At 47.5% G+C, this 11359-nt stretch overlaps 1 long non-coding RNA gene across 1 annotated transcript; it reads right to left on the bottom strand.

Moving 5' to 3' along the window:
* Positions 1 to 2451: 2451 nt before the first annotated feature.
* LOC135897790 (uncharacterized) lies at positions 2452 to 6847 on the bottom strand. The gene is made up of 3 exons (XR_010563152.2): positions 6625 to 6847; positions 5682 to 5793; positions 2452 to 5470 (listed from the first exon to the last, which is right to left on the bottom strand). It is a non-coding gene; the product is annotated as an uncharacterized lncRNA (long non-coding RNA).
* Positions 6848 to 11359: the final 4512 nt, after the last annotated feature.

The following is an 11359-nucleotide window of genomic DNA, read 5'->3' as shown; positions in this document are numbered from 1 at the left end:
GAAACGTTGCCCACACCCTTGAGAAAATTCCTCTCTGAGCTCGCTACAAGCCTTATCTTGCAGAACAAGCGAACACCAGGGCGCCCTTCAATAGAGAATGTCACAGCACTCAAGAAAGTGTGCTTAAATGTACCTCACGACATCAGAACAGACAGCAAGGAACACTGGCCCACGTGGAAAACACGGTGGAACTGCTGCAAGGCATGCCCAGGGGCGTAGCAACAGGCGGGGCCGGGGGGCCGTGGGCGCCGGGTGCAAGGGGCCAGTGGGGGGGGGTTGTCATACGCCTGAAGACACCCCTCTTTCCGCCGGCTTGACTGGACGCAAATGGCAAAGAATGCTCCGGTATCCAGTCGCCTGAGCTCATGTGCCCGATGCGTTGCGGCGCCGCAGAATTGTCGGCTGCAGCTCTATCAACACCCCAAGGAATAATTGCACGAATGTGCGGGCAAAACAAATCAATTCGTAAAATGGTCACTAAGCTATTCGCCTTAGTGGAATGTTTCATGTGGGGTGCGCTCGTGCCGTGCATTCATGCTGAGAGCAGGAGTTGCTAAACATACAGTGGGGCGTTGTAAGGCGTTGGGGCTCTTGGGTCCTTCTTCCGTTCAGAACGCGCAGGGAAGACAAACTAAGACGGCAGAAAGAGGGCGTTCAACCAGCGCGCCCGGCGCTCGCGTTTACGGCGAAGCGTTCGTTGAGAGCGACGTTGCATAAGTGCGGGCCTCAAAAGTCGCGAATGGGATTCTCTGGATCGTCTTCAGACTCAGTTCGGCCGAAGAGTTTGGCGGCGTATGACTCGACAGGCTGTATACAGTCGCGGGTGCCGCGATGTTCAGCTCGCTTTTACTTCCCCTCTCCCGCTCGCTCCGAGAAGCCGCTGCGAAACCTGCCGTTATGTTTCACGCTTTCCTTCTTACCCTCGAAAGTTTCAGAAAACTGTTGTTGTTGTGTGACTTCATGTCACAAGTACAGTGTCTGTGTCAGCTGCACCAAATTTTACAAAAAAAAAAGAACGTGAATCTTGTAAGGTTATTTCCTGATATTCTATGAAGTTATGTGTCTTTGTGATAAGCCTTGAAGAAGACAAGTCCACTTGTCGAAACGTTGGCTCCTGCATTCACCTTGTTCACGTTTTGCTCATCGTTTGTGATTACTAGGTACTCGGTAGCGTGAAAAATATGGCAGGTAAGTAATAACCATATCCTTAATAATCCCTTAATTAGTACTTAAGGAGGAAGCACTTCAATTCCAAGAATTGAGAATTCAAAGTCATATTATTAAGTCAACAAAAACTTCTTAAACAAAATCGTTTTGGGTGCTGCAGCCTACAGTACTTTGGCACTGCCGCCGGCGCCCAGTATGGCAGTAGCGAAAGAAATATGAAATAGTAGACCAGTGGCGTTGATCTCTCAACCCTGATGGGGGGCGAAATGCGAAAAACACCCGTGTACTTAGATTTAGGCGCACGTTAAAGAACCCCAGGTGGTCGAAATTTCCGGAGTCCCCCACTACGGCGTGCCTCATAATCAGAAAGTGGTTTTGGCACGTAAAACCCCATATATTATTATTATTATTATCTCTCAACCCTCTCCATTGCGAGTGCAAATGAACAGGTTTCGCTGGCACGGGCTTCATGGTGACGCCAAGAATTGACGCGAAGCGTGCTCTATTCTGCTCCCAATCTGTTGGTGGTACCGCAGCTCAGATAATCACGTTTGTCCGCATAGCAGCAAATAAAAACAGGCTTTATTGATCAGAATGAAGAGAACTCGTAATTGTCATAGCATTGGCGCCCGCGCAGCAGGGAGGCAGGTGGCGTTTTTCGTTTCTCTAATATGGTGGGGAGATCAGCGTCACTGAGACACAATTTAATTTTCGTTTTCGTTCAGGGCTGCCCACAGCCAAAATACTGCGGGCCATAGTACCTACGACGATTTTTGTGAAGTTGCTGTTGGGCAAGATATGAATGTCGGCCTTCAGTTTTGCAAATGCAATGTTGCCGCTAAAATTGATAGTTAAATCCTTATAGAACGTTTTTTTTTTCTATTTATGACGTGAGCCGTATTAGCCACGATGCCCCATTTGTATTGGTTGCCAAGCCTTACAGTCTGACAGAAGATGTGCACATGCGCTTATCGCAAGTTATCAGTGCAGCAAACAACTTTAGAGAAGGGAAACTGTACCTTCCACAGTGGTTCGAAAATAAGAAGCGGCAGCGCATGGAACTTAGTTTGGGACCCGACAGATGGCGCTACTTAAACAGGAAACGGAAATGTTTTTTTTAATACACTATTCAATATGGCCGCCTTATACCGGTGGCGTACGCTGGGTACGCGCCCTGCTCGCCTCGCTGGCTTTGCAGCATGCCCCAGCTGCCGCGTTTTAATGGCCAGGAGACTAAAGAGCCTCTACTGACGCCCATACAAACAAGCCACAAGTGAGTGAACAGGACGTGCGACTTTATTGGCAGAAGAAAACCAGTGCACCGTCTCATACAAGATCAGAAATAAAATTTGCATGTCGAGATGCGCTGAAACCATTCACGCGAGCTCGGAAACTGCTCACTTTCGTCGCCGCACATGGCGATCTGGTAACGAGCGACAATCAGTAGCGCAAGCAAATTGGGCAGTGCACCACCTGTTTGCATTGACAGTCGCCATAACTTGCATTGCGAAGCAATCTGGTGATGCAAGGCATCTGCTGCCGCAACCAACACAGCGACATGGACTAAACGGCATTTTAGCATTCCCGCCTTTCCAACCTGCACGTTTCTTTTTGTTCTTTCGGGGGCCGCTAATGTGTAACTCATAGTTGGTGCCCCACATTCTCAATGTAGGCATCACCATTTTGCATCCACTTTTGCAGGCCTTTCCACCCATGTGGCTATCAACTTCTGACCATGTAATAACGTGTACTGTCTCCGCTCACACCACATCACGGCCGATGAAGGCCCACAAGCATAATTTGCCGGCGGCTGCAGCAAGAAATGTCGAATGGGGAGAGCACCAATTACGGTGCATGTAAATTGGGAGTCTTTGTCGCTGTGTGGACTGCAGGAGCAGATGGTTACTTCGGGAGACTGTTGCCCATGCAGCTTACCAGGTCGCCACATCGAAGAAACATAACACGGCCACCATTATCAAATTAGACTGCATTCAATGACCGCATAAGGTTCAGACAACACACTGTACATTGGCTAAGATGCACATGACAACAGTGGGCATTCACGCACTACAAGTTGCATACAGCACATTCAGCTATCCGACTTCAGGCACAGTGCTTGCCTACGTCGCACATGGTGGTCTAGTAACGAGTGACAACCAGCAGCACAAGCAGATTGGACAGTGCCCCACCTGTTTGCACTGACGGTCACCGCAACTTGCACTGCGAATCAATCGGGAGACACAGGCACCTGCTGCCATAGCCAACACAGTGACATGAACTACCCGGCAACCTAGTGTTACCTCCTTTCCTACATGCACGTTTCTTTTTGTTCTTTCGGTGGCCACTAATGTGTCGCTCACACTTGGTGCCCCACCTGCTCTCCATATGGATGTGGTCTGTTTTGTGGGAATCGCCAATTCGCAGCCACTTTTACAGGCCTTTCCACCCATGTGGATATCAACTTCGTACACTTCAAACCATGTAATCATGTATGATAGTCTCCGTTCACACCAAATCATGGCCAAAGAAGGCCACAAGCACACTTTACCCACGGCTGCAGCAGGAAAGAACAAATGGGGAGCACCAATCACAGTACATGTAAACAGGGAGTTTGTGTCACTGTGTGGACTGCAGGAGCAGGTGCTTACCTCGAGAGGCCGTTGGCCAATACAACTGAACAGGCTGCCACATCCCAGAAATGTAACACGGCAACCATGACCAAGTGGTAAAACATTGAAACAACATTATGCAACCAAATCACTTCAGCATACTCTAACATAACGCTCAATCATACATTGGCACTATGCATTGGCTACGATCTACATGACAACAGTGAGCATACATGCACGCGGGTTGCTTGCGGCACATTCAACCGTCCGACTGTAGGCATAGCGCTTGCCTTTGTCGCACACTGCAGTCTGGTAACAAGCAACAACCAGCAGCGCAAGCAGATTGGACAGTGTGTCCCACGTGTTTGCACCGACAGTCGGCGTTGAATATGAGCAACTTGCATTGCGAAGCAATCGGGTGACGCAAGCATCTGCTGCCACAGCCAGCAGCGACATGGAGTGCCCGGCACTTTAGCGTTACCGCCTTTCGAACCTGCATGTTTCTTTTTGTTCTTTTGCATGCCACTAATGTGTAACTCATACTTGGTCCGCCACATTCTCTATATATGGACATGGTCGGTTTTGTGGACATCACTATTTTGCAGTCACTTTTGCAGGCCTTTCCACACATGTGGATATCAACTTCATACACTTAGAACCATGTAATTATGTATGAGAGTCTCCATTGACGCCAAATCATGGCTGAGGAAGGCCACAAGCAAAATTTGCACACGGCAGCAGCAGGAAAGGACGGAACGGGGAGCACTAACCACGGTGCGTGTAAATTCGCAGTCTATGTCACTGTGCAGACTGTAGTAGCAGGTGCATGCCTCGAGAGACTGTTTCCCAATGCAACTGACCAGGCTCCTACATATGAGAAACGTAACACGGTGACAAGTACCAAGTCACACAGCGCCGAAACCAGATTCTGCAATCAATCTCTTCAATGTAGCTTGCACAAAAACACAGGCTGTCGAGCAAGAATAGCAATCCTGAATGAGACTAGGAATTCAATATGGGACTGAGAAAGCTTGCATTCAAGAAAGAAGCCACTCTACCTTGCAAGCATTGAAAGCCAAAAACATTAACAAAAGTTAAATGCTACATAGCACACAGTGTAAAGGCTAATGCAAGACACACGCCAATGCCGCATCAGCTATTTCAGGAGAGGAATTGCACATGGCAACATACACTAGAAAGAACAGCTACACATATATTATGCTACTAGACAGTGACTGGCATTAAGTATGAGCAAAGAATCGATTGACCTTTATTGTTTGTATGAGGAATAGGAATGATCTCTAACAAAAGTGTGGAATGAAGAAGCTTGCATTCATTAAAACAAAATTATACTTGGCAAGAATTGGTAAGGCCAGGAAGCTCACTAAGGAAGGGTAAGCTGACAGAACACTCTTAGCCAGCGTCGTCTGTGCTTGTTCAGAGGTTGCAGGTACATCTGATGACAAATAATTTTTGTTGTTGAGGTACCTGGATGACTCGGCCAATATCCGTGCTGGTGGAATGATGGCGTAGGCTCTTTTCGCTCTTGAAACAGTCGTCCGTAGACTTGATATCTCACCCAAATAATTCTGGAATGGCTTCTTTGTTCGTGGTCTTGCAAATTCAGCTCCAGCCCCTTCCTGTTGGTGTAGATGGGGGCTCCCGTGATGACCAAGATGTACTTGGCACAGACTCTGTTGGGGCAGAAAAATGGTACATGAGATACAGCAGAGATTATCCAAACTCATGTAGTGTTTTCTTCTATGTTCGAACTAATTATGCTGAACTGTAAACATGAACAAATGTTCATATCATCTGCTACAAACAAATGACATGTATCTCAAGACTAGCAAGCCAATACAGCATATATCAAGCATATTTATTTCTGAACCAGGTGCTGTTTACCTTGTAGTAGCAGCCAAAGTCCACACAATGACCTTGTTGTAGCAGGCAGCAGCTTCTGTTTAGTGCATGGAGTGTGTTGCTTTATACTGGTGCCATCCTCATTACTGCATGTCTGGAACAGAAATTTTGACTGCATCAGAAATTGAATAGGCACAATTTTGCAATATAAAACGCGAAAAGGTGCGACATATACCTTGCAATGGTTTGTGACTACAGAACACATGCAAATGTACACTGTTTGTTCTAGGGTGCTTAAGCAGCGGTAGTAAATAAATATGGTTACTCTCCGTAAAATTGATGTCTGCGTAACTACAATGCATGTCAACAGCTTAAGTATTATTCAGATCACAAATAAGAACATTTGTGCGCTCGTTTATACACTAGAATAGATCACACTGCTGATTTCACAAGCAAATAGATGAAAGACATGAAGCTATTAGAATTGATACATTCTTTTTGTGCATGAACGTGATGCACCGCTTCACTACTGAAAAAATAGATGTCCTGAGGTAAGCCAAACTGAACATCAAGAACATTTGGAACCAACAGGTACGAAATATGGGTGAATTATCATGTGTGCAACTGTTTAATACATTAAATTTAGTACTTTAGCGTCAGTTTATCAAAAGGTCATTCGGTTCTGTGAACGAAAGAAGTTGCCGGCGGACTCGAAAAAAAAATATATTGATAGGGCAACTAAGTCACTTATGGCTACGGCTACAACGAGATGAAAAACGTGACGCGCGTCCCGATATCGTTTCTCTTTCGTGAATGTGTGCATAATGATGGCCTCGCAACTGAAAGTTTATTTCGGAAACAGCAATGGAGGGTCCTGACTGCCCTTATGTAATGCAGCATCTAGTTCGTTAACTTACCTCCGCCTGTAAGTTAACGAGACGAATAAATTACATAGCGATTGAAGCAGTGATGTTAAACGACTCACCGGTATTGCTGTCCCCAGTCGCAGCAGGACCCGGCTCCCATTTCGATGCAGACGTGTTCCACATGGCTCACGACTGAAACCTAGCTTTCAGGCTTACACCCCAAGTTAAATAACGCGAGATATCGAAGCGCAATAAACTGGTGTTAGCACAAAATAACCAACCAATGTACGAACCAAGAAATCCGTACCTGCCGTGCAGGCGAACATACGGGTAAAAATTTTAAATCCAGGCCAGAGGTCACGTGGGAAGTCGATGATGCTGAACGCTATTTTGCGTTTAAAATGACAAAAAACAACAAAGTTGTTAATAAACAGTACAATGTAAAATTAGGAATTATAATTTTGTAGTCTTTATCATGCAATAAAAACGCTTCGTTTACTGTTGAAGAAAGTTTGTAGGTTAAAATTGCGCTTACTACGGCGCCTCTAGCGGGAGATAATGCGCTCAACGGGGAACCTTTTTAATTGGTGTACTATGCCTGTTTCTTTAGCAGCGCCGCGTGGTCGATTTTTTCGCTCTCTGTGGCCATTTGCTGAACTTGAGAGTGTGCTACCCCTGAGCACACTGTGTACACACTGGAAAAGCTGGCGCCACCGTCGGCGTGACGTGCTATTATGGATCACGTGGACATAGCGGCCGCGTCGGCTGCTTCGGGAGCGCCGAAGCGAGCTGGAAACGATCGTTTAAGTTCCCTCGTACGCTGCGGTCCTCATTTAGTGGCGAGATTTTCCAGCTTCGAGTGTCTCCCTTACAACGATTGAAAGCACTACAATAGGTAGTGGCTGCGTTTGAAGGCGCGCAACATGGTAGACTACTGCTCGGTGCCGCAGTGCCGGACGCACGGAACGGAGCCCGGTGTCAGCGTTATTCATACGTAGCCGCAGGACAAGAAGCTGCGTGAAGCTTGGTTCGCGAAACATAAAACCGGCAAACAGTCATCGGTTACAACTCGGGTATGCAGCAAGCACAGGGCGAGGAAGATTTCTGCTACGGCGCCGGGTCTTCGATGTTCGAAAAACGCGCACTGAGACGCTCGCCCGACTGATATCATGAGGGTTTGGTCTATGAACTTGTCGATGCTATAGATACTGGCAAGTTCACTCCAATGGAAAGGGAGTGGTAAGAAGCACATTAAAAAAAAGCATGGCATATGGTCATGCTTGTGTTATGAAATAGTGCACTGGATTACAAAAAAAAATGACTGTGGCTTAGCTAAGGTTAAGCCCAGGATGCGAAGCATACTAGCCTTTATTTTAACGCGACAGCGTTAAGGAGCTCGTGTCGCAGAAAAGCCGGTGTCGACGGCGTCGGCTCAGGCGCACATTTCGTTGTCGCGCCGAACGCTGCGTTGCTCGACGCTCACCGCGTCCGATGCGGGGCGCGTAGTCGCTGCGCCGTAGCAAAGCCACCTAGAAACAGTCTCTGTAGCACGCCACAACTTTCGCTTCTCATTCAACGAGCAGCTCTGTCTCCAGGAGGCATCTCACCTCGTGAGTGTCTAGCAGAGGCAAGCGCAGCTGCTTATATACCGCCGCGAGTGACGGCGCGAGTTGGAGCCCGTTTCTCCTCTGTCGTGACGTCACGGTGTCACGTGGTCAGCCTTGAAGGCGACGGCGCGAGTTGCAGCCCCGTTTCTCCTCTGTCGTGACGTCACGGTGTCACGTGGCATTGAAGGCGACACCGCCGCGCCTGAGGAGCTGGTTTGAGCTCTAGTAATATGCTTCGCATAAAAAAAAAGCAGCGAGAAATCGCACGCTGAGAACACCGATAAACATATAGTGCAGCCCAACTCGAGGAATAATATGGAGTATTAGTGTTGGGGACACAAGCGGCTTGCGTACGCAAGAACTAGGGGCGACGTTACTGCGCATGCGCAGACCGCTACGTCTACTTGCGTCCTTGTGTTGTTAGAGCGGCCGAAAACATCGCTGCCCCTAAGAGGTCACGTTACCCACGTGACTCTTGCGGTGTAGGAGAACTTACGAGTAACTAGCGGGTAGATAATCTAATGAATCTTTCGCCAAGTGTCGACAGATGTCGTTTTTATGGGTATTAGAGAGGTTTAGCGTGTCTGGTATTCGGATAAACGCAGTTGGGGTGTTGGGGCGGAGCCATAAACGGGAGCGTCCTGCTTGGTGCATCCACCTGGCGGCGCAAAGCTCAAATCGACAAAAGCAGCTAATATTGTTGTAACCAAGTCTATTCTACATCGCTGCTGGTGTAAATTATCGGCACGGGCTTAATTGTGTTGCTGCCAAAGATTTATACCCGCAGCAAAGTAAAATACACTTGGTTACTGCAATATTAGCTGTTTTTGTCTGCTTGAGCTTTGCGCCACCAGGTGGCAGCACCATGCAAGCCGCTCTAGTTCATGGCTCCGCCCCAATGCCCCAGCCTGCGTTTACCCGATTACCTGACGCTGTAAACCTCTCTATTAACTGCTTCTAATAAAAAGAGTTTAATGCACTTTACTTCATATGCTTCATTTCATATTTTATAACATGATAACGCAGCAACGATCAGACGTTGGTGGTGCTGCGAGTGCATGCGACCTCATTGCGGTTTGCGTTTGGGGCCGCTAACCTATAACACGTTTCTGCTTGCGTACGCAAACGCAAACGCACCCAAGCGCTTGGGGCCCCAACGCCTTGCGTCCCCAATACTAAAACTCTCTAATATTGAAACGTCTAAGAATTTAGAAAAAAAAAAAGGATGAATCATGGCGACGTCACATCACAGTCCCAGTAGGCGTCGAAGTCTCTACAATGATATTATTTTTGAACAGCTCTAATAGCGCCCATGCAACAATGGTTGCTTGTGTACTGTCAAATTCTCATATTCTGCGACCTAAAGCTCATGGCACGGTGCGAAAATGCGCGCGCGGTGAAACCGAAACGATGGCAGACAAGCATGCAGACGCGCAGTCAGTCGCTGCGAAGCTGTACTATCGCTGCATTGAGGCTTCATTCTATTACACTCCATTTAGCTATACAAACACTATAAGAACATATTCCACATAGTTTGCTCTCAGCGTTTGCCTACCTTTCACGTAAGAAGCCGGTTTGGGAGACTCCATCCCGACGACCGCGCACAGTCGCGTTCACTGTACGTATTCGGTAAAGAGATAGCGCCTGTAAACGATTCTGTGCTTTCAGTTTGCCCAAGTTTATTACTTAGACTGTAACAACCTTCTCTCGTTTCGAAAGTACCTACAGAAATGTCCGGGAGAGCTCCCGCGTGGTGTTTTCAGTCAGCGCTGACAGCAAAACGTATGACGAGCGCGCCGCGTGATCCCTCATACTATGCCAGCGAGGCGCTTCCGATAGATGGCGACTCCGTAACTCCTCGCCGCTAATACCAGCTGCATTCGCGATCTCATGGGAAAGAAAGCGAAAGAGAGGGGGACCCGGGGGACGTGCGCGGTATCCACGGCGGCTGTCATCATCATCATCAGCCAGGTTACGCCCACTGCAGGGCAAAGGCCTCTCCCATACTTCTCCAACTACCCCGGTCATGTACTAATTGTGGCCATGTCGTCCCTGCAAACTTCTTAATCTCATCCGCCCACCTAACTTTCTGCCGCCCCCTGCTACGATTCACATCCCTTGGAATCCAGTCCGTAACCCTTAATGACCAACGGTTATCTTCACTCCTCACATGTCCTGCCCATGCCCATTTATTTTTCTTGATTTCAACTAAGATGTCATTAGCTCGTTGCGTCGTCCTCAATTTGAGTAGAACCCTTTTCGTAAGCCTCCAGGTTTCTGCCCCGTACGTGAGTACTGGTAAGACAAGCTGTTATATACTTTTCTCTTGAGGGATAATGGCAACCTGCTGTTCATAATCTGAGAATGCCTGCCAAACGCACCCCAGCCCATTCTTATTCTTCTGATTATTTTTAGTCTCATGTTCCGGATCCGCAGTCGCTACCTGTCCGAAGTAGATGTATTCCCTTACCTCTTCCAGTGCCTCGCTACCTATTGTAAACTGCTGTTCTCTTCCGAGACTGTTAAACATTACTTTAGTTTTCTGCAGATTAATTTTTAGACCCACCCTTCGGCTTTGCCTGACCCACCCTTCGGCTTTGCCTGTCCAGGTCAGTGAGCATGCATTGCAATTGGTCCCCTGAGTTACTAAGCAAGGCAATGTCATCAGCGAATCGCAAGTTACTAAGGTATTCTCCATTAAATCTTATCCCCAATTCTTCCCAATCCAGGTCTCTGAATAGCTCCTGTAAACACGCCGTGAAAAGCATTGGAGAGATCGTATCTCCCTGCCTGACGGCCTTCTTTATTGGGATGTTGATGCTTTCTTTATGGAGGGCTACCGTGGCTGTGGAGCCGCTATACATATCTTTCAGTACTTTTACATACAGCTCGTCTACACCCTGATTCCGCAATGCCTCCAGGAATACTGAGGTTTCGATTGAATGAAACGCTTTCTCGTAATCAATGAAAGTTATATATAGGGGTTGGTTATATTCCGCACATTGCTCTATCACCTGATTGATAGTGTGAATATGATCTATTGTTGAGTTGCCTTTGCGGAATCCTGCCTGGCCCTTTGGTTGACGGAAGTCTAAGGTGTTCCTGTTTCTATTTGCAATTACCTTAGTAAATACTTTGTAGGCAACGGACATTAAGCTGATAAGCCTATGGCGTCCCCTTTCTTATGGATAATATTATGTTAGCGTTTTTCCAAGATTCCGGTACGCTCGAAGTCATGAGGCATTGC

The sequence above is a fragment of the Dermacentor albipictus genome, chromosome 7 (genome assembly GCF_038994185.2).
Source record: "Dermacentor albipictus isolate Rhodes 1998 colony chromosome 7, USDA_Dalb.pri_finalv2, whole genome shotgun sequence".
Classification (NCBI taxonomy): domain Eukaryota; kingdom Metazoa; phylum Arthropoda; class Arachnida; order Ixodida; family Ixodidae; genus Dermacentor; species Dermacentor albipictus.
This window is presented reverse-complemented; position numbering and strand designations above follow the sequence as displayed.